The sequence below is a fragment of the Bubalus bubalis genome, chromosome 4 (genome assembly GCF_019923935.1).
Source record: "Bubalus bubalis isolate 160015118507 breed Murrah chromosome 4, NDDB_SH_1, whole genome shotgun sequence".
Taxonomy (NCBI): domain Eukaryota; kingdom Metazoa; phylum Chordata; class Mammalia; order Artiodactyla; family Bovidae; genus Bubalus; species Bubalus bubalis.
Genome location: NC_059160.1, coordinates 141,944,466 through 141,970,241, shown reverse-complemented (window position 1 = coordinate 141,970,241; position 25,776 = coordinate 141,944,466). Strand labels below are relative to the sequence as shown.

The following is a 25,776-nucleotide window of genomic DNA, read 5'->3' as shown; positions in this document are numbered from 1 at the left end:
GAAAGAACACTGGAGTGGGTTGCCATTTCCTTCTCCAATGCAGGAAAGTGAAAGTGAAGTCACTCAGTCGTGTCCGACTCTTAGCGACTCCGTGGACTGCAGCCTACCAGGCTCCTCCGTCCATGGGATTTTCCAGGCAAGAGTACTGGAGTGGGGTGCCATTGCCTTCCCCAGGAAGGCAGGAGGATAAAGGGATGACAGGAAGATGAGATGGTTGATGGCATCACCGACTCAATGGACATTCATTTGAGCAAGCTCTGAGAGATGGTGAAGGACACGGAAGCCTGGCGTGCTACAGTCTCTGAGATCACAAAGAGTCAGACATGACTTAGTAATTGAACTGAACTGAACTGAAAGGTTGAATGAGTGTTGATTACACTGAGTACATTAGAAAGCATCAAAGCAATAAGAGAGGCTGAAAGACAATCTTACCATAAACCTCTCTTCTGGAGTGGTGACCCACAACCAGGAGAAAACTGAGAACACAGAGCTCCTTTACAAGGTGCTAAGGTTTTTCCAGTGGTCATGTATGGATGTGAGAGTTGGACTGTGAAGAAAGCTGAGTGCCGAAGAATTGATGCTTTTGAACTGTGGTGTTGGAGAAGACTCTTGAGAGTCCCTTGGACTGCAAGGAGATCCAACCAGTCCATCCTAAAGATCAGTCCTGGGTGTTCTTTGGAAGGAATGATGCTAAAGCTGAAGCTCCAGTTCTTTGGCCACCTCATGTGAAGAGTTGACTCATTGGAAAATACTCTGATGCTGGGAGGGATTGGGAGCAGGAGGAAAAGGGGACAACAGAGGATGAGATGGCTGGATGGCATCACTGACTCGATGGACGTGAGTTTGAGTGAACTCTGGGAGTTGGTGTTGGACATGGAGGCCTGGCATGTTGTGATTCATGGGGTCGCGAAGAGTCAGACATGACTGAGCGACTGAATTGAACTGAACTGAACTGAAGGGTTTGTATCCCACATAGGGCACCTCAACTTTTAATACCTGCACCCAAAGATGACCTCCTGAAACATCACCTGAAAACCTTGGGGCTCACATCTCAAGACCCTAGCAATCTGAGAAACAACTGTTAAAGGGCTCATGAGTTTAGACTGACCTCTAAGGCCAAGCTCTGTGGCAGCCAATTGTACCTAGACTTAAACTAAAGATGCTCACCTGCTTATATTAAAGCATTGGCCTGAGAGGCAGGCATCTCATTTAACATACACTCATTTAGAAGACTGTGGGCATACTCTACAGCGATGGAGAATGAGAGGTACCCTCATTGTACTTCTCTTTGCCTTGCTCCAGAGCACCAGTGTGAGAAGGCAATGGCACCCCACTCCAGTACTCTTGCCTGGAAAATCCCATGGATGAAGGAGCCTGGTGCGCTGCAGTCCATGGGGTCTCTAGGACTTGGATACGACTGAGCGACTTCACTTTCACTTTTAACTTTCATACATTGGAGAAGAAAATGGGAACCCTCTCCAGTGTTCTTGCCTGGAGAGTCCCAGGGATGGGGGAGCCTGGTGGGCTGCTGTCTATGGGGTCGCACAGAGTCGGACACGACTGATGCGACTCAGCAGCAGCAGAGCACCAATATCATCTGGAGGGAGTGAGCATTATCCTGGATACCAAAACCAGTTGTACTGATATCATATGAAGTAAGAAGATAAACTGTCTTTTGTTAATTTTTATAAAACCATTTTTCTGGAAAAAAATCTTGATCTTTTGCTTAGTTACACCTCTTTTATGAGTATTAAAATCATTTGTATAACAGAGCTTTTGGCCTGCTTACTTTTTTGTTCTGCTATTGATTTATTTTAAAAACATATTAATTCCTCCTCCTGAACAATACACTATTTCCCCAAATCTTCATTGAACATCCTTACCTGTGGGCTTTTTTGTTTTTAAATATCAGATGAGAAGTGAGGCATAATAAAATGATTATATGTCTGAGAATTCGAAGCAGTAGAGGACTAAAACAAACTCTGCTATTAATACTTCAAGTTGTATTGAGCTTGATCTATTCATTTAAGCATAGAAGTAGCCTTTAATATTTCTGTTGCTTAGTTTATATCTTCAGGACCTAATGGTTTAGGAGAAAAAGCTGACAAGTAAATAGACATTGCAATAAGATTTATAGATTGTTCACAGGAATTGTGTATATTACACACTATTTCTTCATGAATTCAAGCACAGGAATTGTGTATATTACACACTATTTCTTCATGAATTCAAGTTATCTCAAATCTCTTAACATGATTTAACTCATTTTTGTCATAATTATTAGAAATATTCAATATCATATGGTGGGCTAAAAAGATTTTTTCTAACATATTTCACATAATTTTATAATTTATAAAGTGCTTTTTTGATATATCCTCAACTGAAATTTTAAAACAAGTTAGAACAAGATCATGATTCCCATGTTTCCATGGGGGAATTCAGACTCAGAGAGGTGAAGGGATTTTTCACATTCTACCAAATTGTGACTTACAGAATTTAACTGACTCTGAAATCTTTCCCTGATTCTTTGATGCAGGACCTTGTTATCCTAAAGTAATTTGAGAATGTCCATCTTTGTTTAGAGTTTGTGAAGTCATATTTTTCATGTAGTTGTCTTTGAGTTGATAAATAATATCATACTGCATTGTAACTTGTCATTTTCAAGTTGTTGTATTTGAATTGGTCTTTGTAGAACAAATGCATTAAAAGTGCCTAATAATCCCAATTGTGTATGACTACCTGGGTCTCTGGTGTGAGACCACCTGTATTGGAATCCTGGTTCTACCAATGTTTCAGATTCCTCATTTATATAACAAGAACAATAGTAGTGCCTTCAGCAAAGGCATCTTAGTAGGATTAAATGAATCAACTAAGTTCTTAAAACAATTCTGGGTGTATGGTGAATTCTGTATGTTAGCTATTATTATTATTATATTGTCTTAAATTAGAAAACACTAAATTGATTTATATTATTATCAAAATAAGCAATATTTTGATTTCTTCCTAAGGATACTTATGAAGTTACCAAGCAAAATGAAATATTGTGAGTTCCCTAAGGCAGCAAGAAGCTCATGAAACCCACAGAAAACATATTTCTGTACTCCAAGAAACTATATTTAAATGAGGCACACTATTTATATTAAAAACACATAATAGTTTTAGTATTTTACACAAATACTCTTCATCTAACATGACACTAAAGTGAAACTGTCTTAAGTGAAATTGTTAGGATATGAAATCCATTATCTATTGTACTTTCCTAAGTCACATAGTTGACAATTTATGGTACTACTTATTGCAAAAAGTGTATGGGCAAGTGATTATGTGATTTCTGAAAGTGGTCTCATGTTATTTCCTAATTTCAGTGATGCAATCTTAGAGAAATTTTTTTTTATATTGGGGAAAAATTCCTCTTTTGAAAATAGCTATTTACATCTAAATAAAATACAATTATTTATGTCATTCACTATTTACTTGAGGATATATTAAAGGGGAAATGCAATCAGTCAAAAAGGATTTTCTTTCTATGAGATTCCTTTGGAAAACTTAGGACTTGCTTTTGTTAACCTTTCAATATCACTGTAGATTCTGTTAAGACTTACAAGATCAGAGCTTCAGTGCACTAGAATTAATTAAAATTCAACTTCAATCAGCTCACATTTTTCTCTTTAAGTTCTATGTTATAGCTAGTTATATTTTAAAGTAGTCAAACAGATTTAGATAATAAAAGGAAATTCAGAGCAATCAGAGTTTCAGAAAGTACATTGCATATTACAAGTTAGATAGTAAGTCATTTTCCAAATTGATTTACTGTTGATCCCATGGACGGAGGAGCCTGGTAGTCTACAATTCATGGGGTCTCAAAGAGTCAGACACGACTGAGTGGCTAAACTACACTTGACTTGTTTTTTATAATAGTAAAAATTTAACAACTCCATTCAAACTTCCATATTATCAATAGAAAAGTAGATACACTTCCTCTAGCTAAACAAAATAAGATTTAGTGATTCAATCAAAAGTCTTTATTGATTGCTAACTGCATAAATTTGTAGTACTCAGATACTATAGCAGTAGAAAGCAATAACAACTGCTTCATATAATAAGGCATTGTGAAGATTAATAATACAATTTTAGACCTAAGTGAGCTCAACAGAAGGCTAGTATAAAATACAAATACAATTAAAGGGACATAAATGAAGACAGGACTGCAAGTTCATATAGAAAATATAGCAATAAGGGACCAAACAGAAACAATATATAGAAAGAAAATAAAAATCAAGACAAATATATGTGTGCAATAGAAACTCATATATATATATGCATACATTTAGTATATATATGTGTGTGTGTATATACATACAATATATGTATATACAATATATGTATATACACACACATGCACACACACATAGCAGTGGGAGGGAACTAAAGTCAAGGGTAAACTGGACTCCAAAATGGAGTTTTATTTCTTTATTTCTAGACCCAATGATTCAAAGTATTCCCCATAACCAAGAGACTTGAAGCAAGGTACAGTTCATGAATCTGATGACTGGAGCTGCAGCTTTAAAATTCCATTGGCCTAGATAGGAAGAAAGAAAAAAAGCTAGATGGACAAAAGGATTCTGAGAGAATAAAACTGAACACATTAAAATAATCAATAGGTAAAGTAAATTTAAATCACCATGTCATAAAAAGGTATTAATGACTTGAATGATAGAACTGAGGAATTCACACACACACACACACACACACACACACACACACACACACAAAAGTGATGGGACCAGATGCCATGATCTTATTTTCTGAATGTTGAGTTTTAAGCCAACTTTTCCCCTCTCCTCTTTCCCTTTCATCAAGAGGCTCTTTAGTTCTTCTTCCCTTTCTTCCATTAGGGTGGTGTCATCTGCATATTTGAGGTTGTTGATATTTCTCCCAGCAATTTTAATTCCAGCTTGTGTTTCATCCAGCCCTGCATTTCACATGTTGTACTCTGCATATATGTCAAATAAGCAGGGTGACAATATACAGCCTTGACATACTTCTTCCCTGATTTGGAACCAGTCTGTTGTTCTATTTTCAGTTCTAACTGTTGCTTCTTAACCTGCATACAGATTTTTCAAGAGGCCAATCAGGTGGTTGGGTATTCCCATCTCTTTAAGAATTTTCCACAGTTTGTTGTGATCCACACAGTCGATGGCTTTGGCATAGTCAATAAAGCAAAAGTAGTTGGCAAATGTTAAAAGCTCTGTGTGCAAATGTTAGTAGCAGAAAAGAATTTAAGGAGAAAACAATAACAGGGATTTTTAAAAAAGAACACAGTATGTTATAACAAAAAACCCAATGTATAAAAAATAATTTATAAATAGCTATCAGAATAGATAATGCAAATAAGGATATAGTGAGAAATAGACAATTACAACCTCAAGATGTAGATTTTAATACACAGCTATCAGAAACAAATATTAAAAATTAGAAAATAAATACATGTAATTTGAACAAGTCTTCTCAGAGGCTTTATTATTACCTATAGCAGAGATATCATATATTTTCTTTTCAAATACACGTGAAGTATTCTAAAAGTCCACCACATATTACATAACAATGGAAAAAACTCTAGTAAGTCTAGTTTTAGAGAATGAGTTCAGTGCAAACTACAGTGTATGTATATGTGTGTGTGTGCATGCCTGTGTGCATGCATGCCTCAGTCATGTCTCTTTGTGACCCTATGGACTGTAACCCACAGGGTCCTCTGTACATGGGATTCTCCAGGCAGGAATACTGGAGTGGGTTGTCATGCCCTCTCCAGGGTATCTTCCCAACTAAGGGATCGAATACATGTCTCTAATGTCTCCTGCATTTGCTGGTAGCTTCTTTATCACTAGCTCCATCTGGGAAGCCCATTATTTCACCATAATAATATTAAATTCAGTACAGTTCAGTTCAGTCGCTCAGTCGTGTCTGACTCTTTGTGTACCCTTCTCCTCCTACCCCCAATTCTTACCAGCATCAGGGTCTTTCCCAATGAGTCAACTCTTCACATAAGGTGGCCAAAGTATCGGAGTTTAAGCTTCAGCATCAGTCCTTCCAATGAACACCCAGGACTGATCTCCTTTAGGATGGACGGTTGGATCTCCTTGCAGTCCAAGGGACTCTCAAGAGTCTTCTCCAACACCACAGTTCAAAAGCATCAATTCTTCAGCATTCAGCTTTCTTCACAGTCCAACTCTCACATTCAGACATGACCACTGGAAAAAACATAGCCTTGACTAGATGGACCTTTGTTGGCAAAGTAATGTCTCTGCTTTTGAATATGCTACCTAGGTTGGTCATAACTTTCCTTCCAAGGAGTAAGTGTCTTTTAATTTCATGGCTGCAATCACCATCTGCAGTGATTTTGGAGCCCAGAAAAATAAAGTCTGACACTGTTTCCCCATCTATTTCCCATGAAGTGGTGGGACCGGATGCCATGATCTTCATTTTCTGAATGTTGAGCTTTAAGCCAACTTTTTCACTCTCCACTTTCACTTTCATCAAGAGGCTTTTGAGTTCCTCTTCACTTTCTGCCATAAGGGTGGTGTCATCTGCATATCTGAGGTTATTGATATTTCTCCCGGCAATCTTGATTCCAGCTTGTGCTTCTTCCAGTCCAGTGTTTCTCATGATGTACTCTGCATATAAGTTAAAAAAGCAGGGTGACAATATACAGCCTTGATGTACTCCTTTTCCTATTTGGAACCAGTCTGTTGTTCCATGTCCAGTTCTAACTGTTGCTTCCTGACTTGCATATAGGTTTTTCAAGAGGCAGGTCAGGTGGTCTGGTATTCCCATCTCTTTCAGAATTTTCCACTGTTTATTGTGATCCACACAGTCAAAGGCTTTGGCATATTCAATAAAGCAGAAATAGATGTTTTTCTGGAACTCTCTTGCTTTTTCAATGATCCCTTGGATGCTGGCAATTTGATCTCTGGTTCCTCTGCCTTTTCTAAAACCAGCTTGAACATCTTGAAGGTCACGGTTCACATATTGCTGAAGCCTGGCTTGGATAATTTTGAGCATTGCTTTACTAGAGTGTGAGATGAGTGCAATTGTGCAGTAGTTTGAGCATTCTTTGGCATTGCCTTTCCTTAGGATTGGAATGAAAGCTGACCTTTTCCAGTCCTGTGGCCACTGCTGAGTTTTCCAAATTTGCTGGCATATTGAGTGCAGCACTTTCACAGCATCCTATTTCAGAATTTGAAATAGCTCCACTGGAATTCCATCACCTTCACTAGCTTTGTTCATAGTGATGCTTTCTAAGGCCCACTTGACTTCACATTCCAGGATGTCTGGCTCTAGGTCAGTGATCACACCATCGTGATTATGTGGGTCATGATGATCTTATTAAATTAGAATAGCACTAATAATGCAGAAAAACATGTTTGAAAACAAGTTATCCCTAAAAAACAGGTTTAGGAGGAATTCATAATGTAAAATAATAAATATATATCTCAATACATTTGGAAAACCTGAGTAAACTGGCAAATTATTAACTTCTCTAACTATCTTTAGCAAAAGATACCAGACTTACATTTTTGTTTTTCGCAAAGCAAATTCTACAGACATTCAAGGAGCAAATTATTCATTTAAAGAATGCATTTTCAGTACATTTGGAAATTTATTGTATTGTCTTGCAGAGTGTTGTTTTCTTGATAAAACTTTTAAAGAATAGGTTTTAAAATCTTTGTATGTTTTATTTTCTATGAGTTTCTTTTCTACAGTAATTTTTCTTCTAGTTTTTTCAGATTAACAATGCTGTTTATACATTGTTTATACATTTATCTAGAGATATATGCTTAAGATTTTTCCCCTTAAAAAAGTAAATGAAATTAACACAATAACTTTCAGTTATTACAATAAGCTTAGCTGCATTTCATAAGTTATGAAATGGATTCTCATTGTCTTTCAATGCTAACAAAGGTCCCTCTAGTGAAAGCTTTCGTTTATCCAGTAGTCATGTATGGATGTGAGAGTTGGATTGTGAAGAAAGCTGAGCCCCGAAGAATTGATGCTTTTGAACTGTGGTGTTGGAGAAGACTTGAGAGTTCCTTGAACTTCAAGGAGATCAAATCAGTCAATCCTAAAGTTAATCAGTCCTGATTATTCAAGGGAAGGACTGATGTTGAAGCTTAAGCTCCAATACTTTGACCAAAAATTAAAGGCAGTCTAAAGGCAGGAGGAGAAGGGAACAATAGGGGATGAGATGGATGGCATCACTGACTTGATGGACATGAGTTTGAGCAAGCTTTAGGAGCTGGTGTTGGACAGGGAAGTCTAGTGTGCTGCAGTCCATGGGGTTGCAAAGATTTGGACATGACTGAGCAACTGAATTGAATATTTCATTTTATATATATACCACATCTTCTTCATTTATTCATCTGTTGATGGACATTTAGTTTGGTTCCACGTTTGGCTAATGTAAATAATGCTGATATGAATATTGGGTGTGTGTATCCTTTTGAATTATATATTTCATAACTTATGAAATGCAGATATGTTTATTGTAATAGCTGAAAGTTATCTTATTAATTTTATTTAGTTTTTTAATGGGAAAATCTTATGTAAGCATTTATCTATAGAAACTAGCTTAAACAAAGTTAATCTGGAAAAAGTAGAAGAAAAATACTGTAGAGATGAAATTTATAGAAAATAAAACACTTAGGGATTTTAAAATCTATTCTTTAAAAGTTTTATCTGTGAGACAGTGCTCTTGCAAGAGAATACTTTTTTTTTTTTTTTTTGCTAAAGAGCACAAACACTAACTGTGAAGTAGAATATAATTATAAATAGAGTTAGAGCACAAATATCATTTAAAAAATATGAAACATGTTAAGGAATTTTCATTTAAATAATGCATCTTCAGTATATTTGGAAATTTATATGAAATGAGCAATATTTATGCAAGAAAATTTAGTAATGTTATTACTACAGCAGACATAAGAAAAATGAGAAACCTGAGTAAACTGGCAAAAAAATGAACTTCTCTAACTTTGCCCCTGGCAAAATATACCAGACTTAGATTTTTGTTTTTCCCCAAGCAAATTCTACAGACATTCAAGGAGAAGATTATTCTCATCATTTTATAGTTAGTTTATTTCAAGATATTTAAAAAAGATGCAAATTCACATTATTAAGTCTGTCAGTGTAACTTTAGCATCTACAGCAGTCAGAAATATAAACAAAAAAATTTTAAAAGAGGCCAATTTCATATATAAACACACACATGCATTATGAAGTCCTTCAAAACTGAAACTAATTTCAGGACTTGCCTGGCTGTCCAGTGGTTTAGAGTAGGTGTTTCCATTGCAGGGATGCAGGTTCAATCCCTTGTTAGGGAATAAAGATCTTGTGTGCAGTATGTCACAGACAAAAAAAGAAAAAAAAAAAAAAAAAAAAGAATAAATTAAAACAAAACTGAAATGGCCACACATTTGAAAAAAGATATCATGACTAAGTGGGATTATTATTCTTAAAATTGGCTGTATTCATTAAAAACCTGGTAGCTTTAGAATTTCCTTACAGGAGAGGATCATGTTTCAACAAGAAGCTGTTAAAAACACCACCAGAGGTAGTTGTGGTTGATGAGACTGTGAATGGATTGAAGATTTCCCAAGCCTCTGTTGGAATAGCAATTTCTTTCTTTTTCTTCTTTTTTTTTTTTTTCTCTTCTTTTTCCTTCTTCTTCAGCTTTTTTTTTTTTTTTTTTAAAGAATTCATCACTCTGAGATTACAACAGCAATTCTGTGGCTAGATTAAGTAACTTGGAAAAAAAAGCAAGGAGATAAATGCAATTGTAAGATAGTAAAGAGCCTTTCTCTAGAACCAATCTGCCCTACAGATATATATTAGAAAAAGGAGTAGACACAATTCACTGTATAATGTTTTATCAATAGCAAAGGAATACCTTCCTGTTTTTGAAAAAAAAAAATAAAGATAAAATGAGCACAATGCTGTACATGAAACAGACCTACATGAAAAAAGAATACCAATAGTATTCAGTTAGGAACTGATCAGGCTTTAATTTGAGAATCATATACTCTTCTATTGTAAAGATACAGAGAAATAGGAGACACTTTGGAGAAAAACAAAGTTAAAATAATAGAAACTAGATTTAATGAGGCATTCATGAAAAATAGGACCTTTATTATTTAGCAGGGAGTAATGGAGGGGGTAAATATTTTCAAATGTCCTTATCAGTTTGATTTTGAGAAATTTGTGGCCACTATAAAAAAAAAAAAAAAAAAAAAAAAACCTGCTGCAAATAGTAATTGACTATAACTAAAGTGGAAACTGTGACAGATTTTATTTTCTTGGGCTCCAAAATCACTGTGAATGGTGACTGCATCCATGAAATTGAAATACCCTTGCTCCTTGGAATGAAAGCTATGACAAACCTAGACAGCGTATTAAAAAGCAGAGACATCATTTTGCTAATAAATGTCTGTATAGTCAAAGTTATGGTTTTCCCAGTCATATACAGATGTGAGAGTTGAACCATAAAGGCTGAGTGTTGAAGAACTGATGCTTTCAAACTGTGGTGCTGGAAAAGACTCTTGAGAGTCCCTTGGAATATGCAAAGAGATCAAGCCTATCAGTCCTAAAGGAAATCAACCATGAATACTTTGGCTACTTGATGTGAAGAGCCAACTCATTTGGCTACCCTGATGCTGAGAAAGATTGAAGGCAGGAGAAGGGGACAACAAAAGATGAGATATTTGGATGGCATCACCAACTCAATGGATGTAAGTCTGAGAAAACTCCAAGAGATAATGAAGGACAGGGAAGCCTGGCATACTGCAATCCATGGGAGTAGCAAAGAGTCAGATAGGACTTAGCAACTAAACAAAAAGTAATAACTATAAAGAGTGTAGTTGTGTAATGGTCACATATGAAGATCAGTTGATAAGTATCAACTTTGAGTAGTTCATTTGTAGACTGCATGAATTCATGGCCCCAGAAATGGCAACATCTCTAGAAGTTCCTTTTGAAAAAAACAAAAAAAAAACAAAAAAAAACATGCCATGCCCCTCTTACTTCTATAAAGAATGGCAGGGTTCATTTCAGCTTCATATTTTTGAGCTCATTTTTTCTCATATCTATATCAACATTTATCATGAAACTTTTTTGAATTTTAAAATCCCCTTTTGTTTTACAGAATTTTGTTGTTTTCTGTCAAACCTCAACATGAATTAGCCATAGGTATACATATATCCCCTCCCTTTGGAACCTCCCTCCCATCTCCCTCCCCATCTCACCCCTCTAGGTTGATACAGAGCCCCTGTTTGAGTTTCCTGCGCCATACAGCAAATTCCCATTGGCTATCTATTTTACACATGGTAATGTAAGTTTCCATGTTACTCTTTCCATACATCTCACCCTCTCCTCCCCTCTCCCCAGGCCCATAAATCTATTTTCTATGTCTGTTTCTCCATTGTCACCCTATAAATAAATTCTTCAGTACCATTTTTCTAGATTCCGTGTATGTGCATTCAAATACGATATTTATCTTTCTCTTTCTGACTCACTTCACTCTGTATAATAGGTTCCCTAAGTTCATCCACCTCATCAGAACTGACTCAAATGTGTTCCTTTTTATGGCTGAGTAATAGTCTATTGTGTATATGTACCACAACTTCTTTATCCATTCATCTGTTGATGGACATCTAGGCTGCTTCCATGTTCTAGCTATTGTAAATAGTGCTGCAATGAACAATGAGATGCATGTGTCTTTTTCAATTTTGGTTCCCTCAGGTTATATGCCTAGGAGTGGGATTGCTGGATCATGTGGTGGTTCTATTCCTAGTTTTATAAGGAACCTCTATACCGTCTTTCCGGAGAAGGCAATGGTACCCCACTCCAGTACTCTTGCCTGGAAAATTCTATGGATGGAGGAGCCTGGTAGGCTGCAGTCCATGGGGTCACTAAGAGTCAGATACGACTGAATGACTTCACTTATTTTTTCACTTTCATGCATTGGAGAAGGAAATGGCAACCCATTTCAGTGTTCTTGCCTGGAGAATCCCAGGGACGGGGGAGGCTGGTGGGCTGCCATCTATGGGGTCGCACAACTTCAGTTGGACACAACTGAAGTGACTTAGTAGTAGCAGTAGCAGTATACTGTCTTCCATAATGGCTGTATCGTTTTACATTCCCACCAAAAGTGCAAGACGTTCCCTTTTCACCACACCTTCTCTAGTATTTATTGTTTGTAGACTTTTTGATGATAGCCATTCTGACTGGTGTGAAATGATATTTCATTGTGGTTTTGATTTACATTTCTCTAATTATGAGCTATGTTGAGCATCTTTTCATGTCTTTGTTAGCCATCTGTATGTCTTCTTTGGAGAAATGCCTGTTTAGGTCTTTTTCCCACTTTTTGATTGGGCCATTTGTTTTTCTGGCATTCTGGCATTGAGTTGTATGAGCTGCCTGTATATTTTGGAAATTAATCCTTTGTCAGTTGTTTCATTTGCTATTACTTTCTCCCATTTTGAGGGTTGTCTTTTCACCTTGCCTTTAGTTTCCTTTGCTGTGCAAAAGCTTTTAAGTTTAATCAGGTCCCACTTGTTTACTTTTTTTTTTAATTTCCATTACTCTAGGAGGTCAATCATAAAGGATCTTGCTCTGATTTATATCATCGAGTGTTCTGCCCATGTTTTCCTAGTCCTCTCACTTCACCAGTGAACAAAAAGGTGGAACAAATTTAGGAAAATAAGAATTATTAGTTTTTCTCTTAAATAGGTAGTTGGAAGGAAAGAATGTACCCTGGTTATATCAAGCAATTATATAGCTGTGAAGATTTAATGCATGGGGACTATTTTTCCACTTTCTTTTCTGTATCTTCTCTTTTATATTTTAAAATTCTATTTTGGTAGATAAAGCTGCACCTATTGTTTATTATGGGTATCTGGACACATGGAAAATTGCAATGAGACATAAATCTGTAAGAAAGACCTTGTGTTTTGTTATTACAAACTGACACTTTCCATTATGGGACCCCTAAACACTGCCACTTCTGTCTAACCTTCTAGGTAATGGACTTTCATGGCTGTTTAAACTTTTAAAGAAATATGAAGACTCTTTTGATTATATTTCTATGCCTTTGTAAATCATACCTTACTAGTATTAACTTACAAGAGTATGCTTCTTTAAGCTCTATAACTTGTACCAAATAATAAGTGGTTAATACCATTTTACTGTTACTTATTTTATAAAAGTGGTAAAATTAAAGGAGTTAATTCCCAGCTATGATTAAGTTCTACCTTCCTCATTTCTTTCTAGATATATCTTTTTTATTTTATTTTATTTTTAAGCTTTACAATATTGATTGGTTCTGCCATATTGGGAGAATTCCTCAGCTGATTTGAATCAGGGTAAAAATCTGGGAGAAATTCAGAAAAATGTTTGAAGTTATTGAAATTGTCTAGTGATATATGATAGTGTTTTTTTTTTCCATTGAGTGTGAAAATTAATTGTATACCTTTCTTCTAGAGCAGGGGTTTTCCTACTTGAATATGACACAGATCACCTGGGAATCTTTTTTAAAATGCAGGTTTTGATTCAGGAAATCCAAGATGGAGCCTGAGATTCTGCATATAGAACAAGTGCTAAGTCATGCTCATGGTATTGGTCAATGGACCAGATATTAGTGGCAAGAGCAGAAGGTAGATGTAACCTAGGCTCAACAGAGGAGTCTCATGGTTTGCTTGAACTGTATGATGATGTGCAAAGTTTATATGTGTGTGGGTGTGCACGCAGTGTGTTTTCAAAAGAAAGAAACTATAAAAGTTTCATCACATTTTCAAGATCCATGTGACCTACCTCTCTAAAGTCTTGATTAGTATTTCCTTGGTATGTTTCTTATAAATGCTAGTCGTATAAGATAATCACTGAAAAACAAATGTTTGGAATATTCCATATATTTTATCTCACTTTTGTGTATTTAAATATTAATATAGTAAGTACTTCATGAAATCCTAGAGTTATTTGACCTATTTAACTTTCTTTAACCTTGGCATTACTTAAACTATTTAGTAATGGAATTCATTCTTTTTCTCAAGTTTTACCAAATAATATTCCATAAGCAATAAATGGTATTGGCTTGCATTAAATGAGAATTGGCATATAAATCTCTGACTTCTTTTCCACTGTTTTCTTTTGTCCTGATTCCATTTGATTCACATTTGTTCAGATGAACAATCCAGTAACCTGACCTCTTCATTTCCACTGATTTTTTCTCTTCAGTATTATTAGAGCCACCCATTCCAGTAGTCAGTCTGAAACTTGATGACTCCCTATTGTTTAACATTAGGCTCAACCTTTGTCCTTGGCTGGGACTTGTTATCCAGCTACTTGTCTGACATCTTCGCTGACTAGCATGTATGTGTGAACATTTCAGAACTAACATGATCAAACAAGAACTCCTGATTTCCTACTCCTTTGCCAGTCTTATTCATTTCATTTAGTAGTACTTCAGGCTAAGCCAGCAAATAGAAAATGGAGTAAATATATGGGTAGAAGTAATAAATCCTGATTAACAGGAAGGTAGGGCTATGTGCCACATTTGGGGCAAGGAATGTTTGAAATTGTTTGAAATTTGTAAGACTTGTAAGATTTCTTGATGCCTGTTGGTATTTTCACACCAAGATTTAATTTTTTAAAATAGAAAAATACAAATAGGTATGACCTGGGGAGGTAGGGTAAGCAGATGTTTGGATGTCTCAGGGATGAGTCAGGATCATCTCACCATGCATGCTGCTTTGATTAGCAGAGATGCTGGCTAAGGATTAGGAGAAAATAGAATGAGTCATGATAGAGACAACTGTCAATCTTTGTTACAGCCTCAAAAGCAACTCCATTAGTGCAGACTGTAATTCATCTCACTAACTCATTACATGTAAGTTACCCAGGGAACTGAGGTACTAGGAGAAGCCATTCCCAGATACAGTGAACTTACTATGAGTAACAAGTAAACCTAAGTGTTATTAGGTGTAGACTGTAGTAGGTCCCATAGTTCTCCATCCTCTTTAGGAACTCTGCAGCAGTCCCCCAACCACTAGGAATACCAGTTGCCAGTGACTCACAGTTGTGTCCCCCACTGGAACTCACCTTTCACTGCAGAAAACTCCCTTTCCCAAAGTTATGCTGCCTCTCAAGTGGTGACCTGTAGTCAGTGACTGAATGATATTTATATGAGGATGTATATGTTAATTCCTTGCCTCAATTTGGGAGAATTCTAATAGGCTCCAGAGTGCTTCAAGTATCACTTGAGAGCTCAGTGGGTCAACTTGTCCTTTTGCAGAGTTCTACTTTCCTCATTTCTTTCTAGGTGTATCTTTGGGAGAACTCCTCAACAAATCTGCATGCAGTTCCTCAAGAACAAATCAGTTTCTGAGAATCAATCTAAGATACCTTATTTAAAATTATATAAGCCATATAATTGCATATATAATATGTACACACACACACACATAAGCTTCCCAGATGGTACAAGTGCTGAAGAATCTGTTGTCAAATGCAGGGGGTGCAAGAGATTTGGGTTGGATCCTTGAGTCAGAAAGATCCCCTGGAGGAGGAAATGGCAACCCACTCAGTATTCTTGCATTCCCCATATTCTTTCTATTTATTTACCTGACTTTATTTTCTTTACAGTAGTTATCATCATCAGAAATTATTGTACTTCTCCATCCCCCCATTTTTGTTTGTTTGTTTGGGGGTTTTGTTGTTGTTATTTGTCCTCTTTAATGGAATGTAGGTTTTGTTGTGTTAAGAAGTTTGTCTTTCCTGGTTAGCACTCTGTCTCAAATAGCAAAATTATTCATAACTGATGATAAATCTTGTAAATTCTTGTTAAATGAATTTCTTAGTGCTGTATTTATATAAAAATCACTCCAGAGTAATGATTACATTCATAATTATTTTATAACTATAGAAAAAATGTTTTAAAATATATTAATATAAATAATGATGCAAATTTAATTTACTGATAAATACTAGTTTTGACAAAGCAAAAGGAAAAATATAATCAAAGAAAAATAGAAAATTTAAAAAAATTGAATACAGGCGTACTTCATTTTATTATGCTTTGCAGATGTTGAGGTTTTTTGTTTTTTGTTTTTTTTATACAAATGGAAGACTTATGGCAATCCTGCATGGAGCAGGTCTATATGAGCCATTTTTCCAACATCATTTGCTCACTTTCTGTCTCTGTGTCACATTTTGGTAATTCTCACAATTTTTCAATCATTTTATTAGTATATTTGTTATGATGATCTGTGCTAGTAATTTTAAATGTTACTATTGTAATTGTTTTGGGGCTCCATGAACCATTCTCATGTAAGACAGTGAATTTCAAAACCAGGGATATGTTTTTGGCTATCGCAACTAGCCTTTTCTTCATCTTTCTCTCTCTTTCCCCTCAGGGCTCTCTAACCTCTGAGATACAATATTGAAATTAGGCCCATTAATAACCCTACAACGGCTTCTGTTTGAAAGGAGCAGTTGTGTACCTCTCACTTGAAATCAAAAGCTAGTAGTGATTAAGCTTAGTGAGGAAGTAATGTCATAAGCCAAAAGAGATGCTGGACCTCTTACACCAAACAACAAAGTTTTGAATGCAAAGAAAAGTTATAAAAGGAAATTAAGAAATGCTGCTTCAGACAACACATCGATGATAAGAAAGTGAAATAGTCTTATTATTGTTATGGAGAAAATGTGAGTGGTCTATATAGAAGATCAAACAGCCCTGACATTTCGCCTCAGCCAAAGTCTAATCCAGAATAACGTCATAGTTCTCTTCAATTCTATGAAGGCTGAGAGAGGTGAAGAAGCTGCAGAAGAAAGGTTTGAAGCTAGCAGAGGTTGATTCATGAAGTTTAAGAAAAGAAGCTATCTCCATAACATAAAAGTGTAAAGTGAAGCAGCAAGTGCTGATGTAGAAGCTGCAGCAAGTTACCCATAAGATCTAGCTAAGATATTATAATAAATGAAAGTTGATTTTTCAGTGTAGGCAAAGCATCATTCTATTGAAAGAAGATGTTATCTTGTAATTTCATACCTTAAGAGGAGAAGTCAATGCCTGATTTCAGAGTTTTTTTTTTTTTTTTTTTTTTTCTGATTTCAGAGTTTTGAAAGACAGGCCAGCTCTTGTGTTAGGTATAAAGCATCTTTGACTAAGGTGAAGCCAAAGTACAATTCACCATTCTGAAAATCCTAAGACTCTTAAGAAATATACTAAATCCAATGGCAACCCACTCTAGTACTCTTGCCTGGAGAATCCCATGGACGGAGGAGCCTGGTGGGCTACAGTCCATGGGGTCGCGAAGAGTCGGACACGACTGAGTGACTTCACTTTCACTTTTCACTTTCATACATTGGAGAAAGAAATGGCAACTCACTCCAGTATTCTTGCTTGGAGAATCCTAGGGACAGCAGAGCCTGGCGGGCTGCCGTCTATGGGGTCGCACAGAGTCAGACACAACTGATACGACCTAGCAGCAGCAGCAGCAGCAGCATTCTGACTGTCCTGTATAAATGAACCAAAAATCCTTGATGACAACCCTTCTGTTTGCAATATAGTTTATGAATATTTTAAGCTCACTGTTAAGACCTACTTATAAGGGAAAAAAAAAATTCTTTCATTGAAAATTCACCTGGTTACCCAGGAGCTCTGATGGAAGTGTACATTGAGATTAATCATATTTTCATGCCTGCTAACACAGCCTCTGTTCTGCAGCCCATGGATCAAGCAGTAAATTTGACTTTCAGGCATTATTATTTAAGAAATAGAATTTTTAAGGCAAAAGCTGCCCTAGATAATGATTCCTCTGATGAATCTGGGCAAAGTAAATTGAAAAGCTTCTGGAAAGAATTCACTATTGTAGATGCCATTAAGAACATTTGTGGTTCATGGGAAGAGGTCAAAATTCCAACATTAACAGGAGTTTGAAAGAAGTTGATTGTAACCCTCATGGGATGACTTTGAGTGGTTCAAGACTTCAGGAGGAGGAAGTAACTGCAAATGGAGTAGAAATCACAAAAGAACTGTGGAGACTGTGAAGAAGTGACTGAATTGCTGCAATCTCATAATAAAACATTAATGGATGAGGAGTTACTTCTTATGGATGTGGAATAAATGATTTATTGAGATAGAATCCACTCCTTGTGAAGATGCTGTGAAAATTGTTGAAATGACAACAAAAGATTTAGAATAGTACTAAAATTTAGTGGATAAAGCAGGCTTCCCTTGTTGCTCAGCTGGTAAAGAATCTGCCCGCAATGTGGGAGACCTGGGCTAGATCCCTCGGTTGGGAAGATCCCCTGGAGAAGGGAAAAGCTACCCACTCCAGTTTTCTGGCCTAGAGAATTCCATGGACTCTATAGTCCATGGGGTTGCAAAGAGTCGGACATGACTGAGCAACTTTCACTTCACTTATTAGTTGATAAGACAGGGACAGAGTTTGAGAGGATCGACTCCAATTTTGAAAGAAGTTCTACTGTGAGTAAGATGCTGTCAAACAACATCACATGCTACAGAGAAACTATTTGTAAGAGGAAGAGTCAATCAGTATGACAAGATTTACTCTTAAGAAGTTGATACCCTGCCCCATATGCACACAACCTTTAGCAGCCACCACCCTGATCAGTCGGCAGCCATCAACATCAAGACAAGACCTTCCATCAGCAAAAAGATAGTGACTCACTTATGGCTCAGATAATCGTTGGCATTTTTTAGCAACAAGGTATTTTTAATTAAGGTATGTACATTGTTTTCTAGATAAAATGCTATTGCACCCTTAATAGACTACAGTAGAGAGTGGAAACATAACTTTCATATGCACCAGGCAATGAAAACATGTGTTACTTCCTTTATTACCCTATTCGTTTTGTTACAGTGGTCTGAATCTGAAGTTGCAATGTCTCTGTGGTATTCCTGTATACGCAACAGCTTCATTACAATAAACATTCAGACAACTTAGTCCTATGCACACCTAGTTTTACATTATTTTGCTTAATATTCTGGCTTGCTTTTTAAGACTCAATGATTTTACTTAAGGTATGTGGAAAGATTTAGCACCAGACGGTAACTGCTGCTGCTAAGTCATTTCAGTCGTGTCCGACTCTGTGCGACCCCATAGACGGCAGCCCGCTAGGCTCCTCTGTCCCTGGGATTCTCTAGGCAAGAACACTGGAGTGGGTTGCCATTTCCTTCTCCAATGCATGAAAGTGAAAAGTGAAACTAAAGTTGCTCAGTCGTGCCCGACTCAGCAACCCCATGGACTGCAGCCTACCAGTCTCCTCCGTCCATGGGATTTTCCAGGCAAGAGTACTGGAGTGGGGAGCCATTGCCTTCTCTGAGAGGGTAACTATTACTTACTAAAGGCCTACTTTTTACCAGACAAAATTTTAAACACATAACATAAACACATCTTTTAAAATTTTCAAACATTGTTTGCAAATGTAGCATTATTATCTACAAATTGACAGAAGAAGAAACTGAAGCTCAGAGAAGCTAAATATTTCCTTCAGGTCACATATCCTATAAATAAGGAAATCTAAATTAATACTTTCTTCCACTTCAAAGTCAGGCAAGTCAGCATGTTTTTTATGTTCACTTTCCTACATAATCTTGGTTGAAGGATGGCATGGAATCTGGCTGTCATTAATCTCCAAAATAGTGTAGAGAGAGGAGCCCAAACCCTAGGAATGATGGAACTGAATTATATTCTCAGCTGTCTGTTGATTATGAACTAGGCCATCTTGGGGGATTCACCTCACCAGTCAGATCTCCATTCTCTTATGTACAGAAGAAAAAGAAAGCTCAATTGTCTTTAGGAGTCCAACTCATCCTGAATGTTTACTGAGAGAGTAAACTTTGGGAAACACAGGCATTTTAAGGCCAACATTAGGATTAGAAAATATCTTAGAAACACAATGCCTATTCCAGGAGCAAGAAGCGCCACTCTGGCAGATGCAATCTAATATCTGGTGATGGTAGAAAAGGGCACGAGCTGAAAATATGGACAAATCATCTGTGACAAGAATGTCCTGACAGCGATTAAATGTAATTATTCTACAAGGTACAGGAAGTGTAATGACAAAGAACCAAGGTACAAGTAATATGTGAGGAGGTAAAGGAAATCATGAAGGCATCTATCAGTCCATTGAATGCTGCCAGTCCAAGGACTGAGAATAGGAGAAAGAACCTCATCCTGGAGGAGAAACTACAAGATAAAGTCATGGGGCCAAGATGCAGAAGCCTCAGGTCTGGTATCAGAGTAAGACTAGCATACTCTTGACTTGATACTCGGTTGCAAAATTAACCTTTGTTTTCCTAGAGCTAGACTTGAGTGAAAGTCGCTTAGTTGTGTCCGACTCTTTGAGACACCATGGACTATGCAGTCCATGGAATTCTCCAGGCCAGAATACTGGAGTAAGTAGCCTTTCCCTTCTCTGGGGGATCTTCCCAACCCAGATCCCCCACATCCTTTCTCTAATAGATCTTCCCAACCCAGGAATTGAAATGGGGTCTCCTGCATTGCAGGTGGATTCTTTATCAACTGAGCTATCAGGGTAGATCCTTAAAATATAGTGTTTCTGCTGGATTGAGGAAAGTGGTCCTGTCTGCAGATAGAAATATTCTGAAGAGCAGGCAGGTCTGGGATATTGACTCCAGCTGAAGGATAATTATTTTCACTAAGGTTTATCCCAAGGCCAAGGTTGAGTTTTTATATTTATTTATTTATTTTTTTTTGATCTGGTTCTTTAGGCAGAGTCATTTCTAAATGTATTTACTTATAAAACTCCTCAACTTTAGCATTTTGTAATTAGGACATTCCCTTTAGGAAATCTTTTTTAAAGATACAAATGTATTTATCTGTATGTTTGTTGCCTATTTTTAGCACTGATTACTTAATCAAAATAGCAGGGAGAAATTCAGGCTACTGAAGGAGTGAAAACATAGGTAGTAGGAAGAGAATAGAGGGAAAGATCTGGGTCACTCAGTGCGTCCAGAATTTGGAAGTTTCCAAGAGTAGCACTCCAAAGGGCTTACTTAGGAGGAGATTTTGTATAATTAGGCTCTTGATTTCAGATGTTGCTTTGTAAAGTTTTGGAATATGACCTAATATCATTTTGGAAAGAAAGCTCTCAACCTTCAGTCTTATTTTGCTATTTTTGTAAATAAATCGAATGTCTCTTTAGTGACTCGACCTAGAAGACAGTGATCTATTATATGGTTATGATCTTACTGCTGTCAAAGTTATCTTTTGAGTTCTTATTTCCCCAAGTGTTCACAGAGGTATTCTACAGAATCAAAAGTGATGATGATGTGTTATATCTATCACACTGTACCAATGTATCTAGCTGTACTATTTTATTGTAATTATATTATCTCTCTCAGTCTCTCCACAGGACCTACTAAACCCTTTTGTACATTCCTTGTAGTGGTCAGGAAATTCTGTGTATTTATAGAATTCAGATTGAGAGGATGAAATGAGGTTAGGTGTGAGTTCACAAAATGTATTAAGTGGCTCAGCAGCATGAAGCAAAGTTTGGGCAGCATAAATTCTCATATTCAGAACATTTCCCTTTGGCCTCTTGTCATTATTCTGACTTTCCCTCGGCTTTCCTGTTTGAAGTCACTCTTACTAGCCATGGTTTTAGATACAAGTTAACTATCTGGTACATATGAAACACAGAATAAGCAAAAAATGTCAATAGGAGTAAATTTGATACAGTCATGATGGCTGTTTTTCAGTCACTCAGTTTTGTCCCACTCTTTGTGACCCCATGGACCACAACACACCAGGCTTCCCTGTCCTTCACTATCTCCTGGAGTTTGCACCAACTCATGCCCATTGAGTTGGTGATACCATCCAACCATCTCATCCTCTGTCACCCCCTTCTCCTCCTGCACACAATCTTTCCCAGCCACAGAGTCTTTTCCAGTGAGTCAGGTCTTTGCATCAGGTGGCCAAAGTATTGGAGCTTCAGCTTCAGCATAAGTCCTTCCAATGAATATTCAGGGTTGATTTCCTTTAGTACTGAATGGCTTTATCTCCTTGCTGTCCAAGGGATTCTTAAGAGTCTTCTCCAACACCACAGTTCAGAAGCATCAATTCTGTGGCACTCAGCCTTCTTTATGGTCCAACTCTCACATCCATACATGACTATTGGAAAAACCATACCTTTGTCAGCAAAGGCATGTCTTTGCTTTTTAATATGCTGTCTAGGTTTGTCATAGCTTTTCTTCCAAGGAGCGTCTTTCAATTCCATACCTGAAGTCACCGTCTGCAGTGATTTTGGAGCCCAAGAAACTAAAGTCTGTAACTATTTTCATATTTTCCCCACCTACTTGCTGTGAAGGGATGGGGCTGAATGTCATGATCTTAGTTTTTTGAATGTTGAATTTTAAGCCAGCTTTTTCACTCTCTTCTTTCACTTTGATCAAGAGGCTCTTTAATTCCTCTTTGCTTTCTGTCATTAGGCTGGTATCATCTGCATATCTGAGGTTATTGATAGTTCCCTCTGCAGTCTTGATTTCAGCTTGTGCTTCATCCAGCTGAGCATTTCACATGATGTTCCATGGGGTAGCAAGGGTCAGGCATGGCTTGGAAACTAAACCACCACCTACATAGATAAGGAGTAGTGAGGTTAACTCTGATTGAAAAATATCTCCCCATTCCAGTCTGCGAGTTGTACATTTATTTTCAGTGAGATTCCCACCATGTTCCTTTAAAAGGTTTAATGTACTCATGAAACATCTGAATTACAGTCATTGACATTTTCCTTTGAATTTCTTTAATAAAAATGTTGATTGCCAAGGTCATTTTTACTAAAGAGCAAGAGTAGTGTTGAAAGAATACATGTGGAGTGGAAGCTTATAATTTAGGACTGAAAGATGACATGTATTGGGTTGGCCAAAAAGTTTGTTTGAGGTTTTATGGAAAAACCTAAATAAACTTTATGGCCAACCCTATACTTTATCTAGAGAAAGAAATGGTTAAATGTACTATAATTTTACATTTGAAGGGGAAAAATAAAACACCACTTGAAAGATGAGAAATATATACAAAATGAAAATTTAGAACTTGAAAGAGAATAGAACTCTAAATAATGAGTGAAAATGTCTTTGAATATCTGAAAGTTGTTCAAGTGGTCTCTTAGCTTCAAATAAATATATGCCTAGTATCAAAGCCACAGCTAATTAAGGAAATAAGAGAGTCAGAATAGTCAAATATTAGGAGTGATCTAAAAAGCTGCAATGTTCAGAGTGTCTTTAATTTATATTATTATTGATGCTAAGTATTCTTCCTACATCATGTGAAATTATATATAGGTCCATCCCTTTGATATGTGCATAGGCTGTTTTAAGAGTAGAGTAGTGAATAGTAGTAAATGCCACTGAAATATGGTTTTTTAGATGTGGTCTAGGTAGAGTTGAGAGTCCATAATAAAAGTGATGAATTGATTAAAATCTTCCTTTCCTGATTTCTTTGTTTTAAGCACAGTTGTTTAAATTCCCTATATGGTTAGAATGCATGTACTTTTAAGAAAGCATTCTGCTGAAAGTAATTGGATGTTTTCCATCATCACACAAATTTGTTTGTAGGTGTTTGATATTCTTGGAAAGTCAGGTGATAGGCATTTATTACAATCAGAGAGGCCCTCCAAAGAGCAAATCCATAGTTGTTTAACAAAACAGAGCAATTTCATGAGTTCTAGGTAAGTCCTTTGAAAGAACATTTTGTTCTGAAAGCTTTTAAACATTAAGAGAGTAAAACATATCAACACAGTCTACATTTTCTGTGAGGGAGGTATATGCTTATTTCACTGAATAGTCATGGAAAACGTATGCATAGCAGAATTTTTAATGACATAATAGAGTTACAGCATCAAAGAAATGGTTTAGAGCAAAAGCTCTTGATTTGAACTGCCTGGGTTCGATCCCAGCTCTACAACCTATCAATATTTGAACTTGGAATAAGCCATTTAATTTCTGTTTGCCTCTATTTCTTTGATAAGAATGAAGGTAATAATAGTAATTATTTACATCTGTTCTTTGGACAGTTAAAGGAAATTCTAATATATGAACAATATGAATACTGGTGTATTGTATGTATTTGTACCATGTATGTGTGTATGTTTCTTGTACATACACGTACATGTACATATGTACATATATACCTTGAACATGAAATAAAGTGAAAGTGAAGTCTCTCCATCATGTCCAACTCTTTGCGACCCCATGGACTGTAGCCTACCAGGCTCTTCCATCCATGGAATTTTCCAGGCAAGAGTACTGGAGTGGGTTGCCATTTGCTTCTCCAGAGGATCTTCCCAACCCAGGGATCGCACCCAGGTCTCCCTCATTGAAGGCAGATGCTTTACGTTCAGAGCCACCGTATCTTGGACATACAAGTACTCAAATTAGGGTTTTATTATAACTTTTGATGACTTTTCTTATATAGTTTTGGGTTTAAATAACTGCAGGTTGATACAGAAAAAATCATATAGAGTGTGAGTTTTTCCCTGTCACACAGAAAATCTATACAGCAACAACCTTATATATCATGCACATTACGTAGACAGTGGAGAGGGAAATACCCATCAGTGGAGTTAAAAGCCCTACAGTATTTAGCATTCCATTCTCATTCTGTGTTAATGAAGGAGAGTTCCTAAAAATGAGGAAATGAACAATTAAAACATCTCAATCATTATATCTGCATTACATTCATGGGTTAAAACTCCTGCCTATTCTAAATGCTGACCCTCAAAATGGTAGTGGGTCTTTATTGGGAATCAGGAGGATGCATTCAGTTGGAAAACATTCCTGGAAATGATTCTCATATGTTCTCAGTCTCTTTCTTATTCAGATTAGCTGTCATTAGATACTATCCTAATGACAAGAACAAGATGTTCTTCCCAGAGAGATGATACTGCAGACAGCACTTGCAGAAAAATCTGTTTTTACTTCCACAAACCATGGTGTTGGATAAATTTCTCATTCTACTGTACAGAAAAAGCTAAGAAGTTAAAACGTCTATAAGTAGAAGAGTCAGTCTGTAAAAATGCTACTTTCAATATGTGACCAAAACAGCCATGTTGGTTAGTACAGCTAGGAGGAACAAGTCTAACATGTCCAGTCACCAATATTTTGACCAGCAGAGTAGAGTTAGAGCAAATTAGAAAGGCAAGGGATTTAGTTTAAAGCTTGTTTTAAGAGACAGCATGCCAAGAAAAATCACCATCTTGCAAACCAGTGCAGCATGATACAGGAACACAAGGCATCTGAGTCTAGTACATTATAACATAGAGTGCAGTGAAAGAATGAGAAATGTGATAGTAATGTTAGGCAGAGAAAGTTGAAGTTTCCAGAGAAAATGTTCCAGAGAAGTCTATATGATTTTGAGTTGTGTAATGTGTAGGAATTTCTTCATCATTCATGCACAAATAGAACATTGGACACAAATGGATACAAGAATATCAGTGAGAATCAGTCTGATTTGGTTCAGAAACACTTCATGGCTGGAGAAACATCATCACCTCCTTAAGAAGGCAAAGAAAAATAGCAAGCTGTTGAAATTAGACAAGCTGTTTATAGTTAATAAAAATTCATTTAGAGCTCATCTCACTACAAATTTCTTTTTTAAGTAATACCTTATGGCAGAAAATGAAGAGGAACTAAAAAGCCTCTTGATGAAAGTGAAAGAGGAGAGGGAAAAAGTTGGCTTAAAG

At 36.6% G+C, this 25,776-nt stretch overlaps 1 protein-coding gene and 1 pseudogene across 7 annotated transcripts in view; both read left to right on the top strand.

The window, feature by feature from the left end:
- Nucleotides 1-25,776, top strand: part of CTNNA3 (catenin alpha 3) — a 1,922,732-nt gene that overhangs the window by 1,368,950 nt on the left and 528,006 nt on the right. The gene's annotated exons all lie outside the window — the stretch shown is intronic.
- LOC123333125 lies at nucleotides 1,254-24,975 on the top strand (annotated as a pseudogene).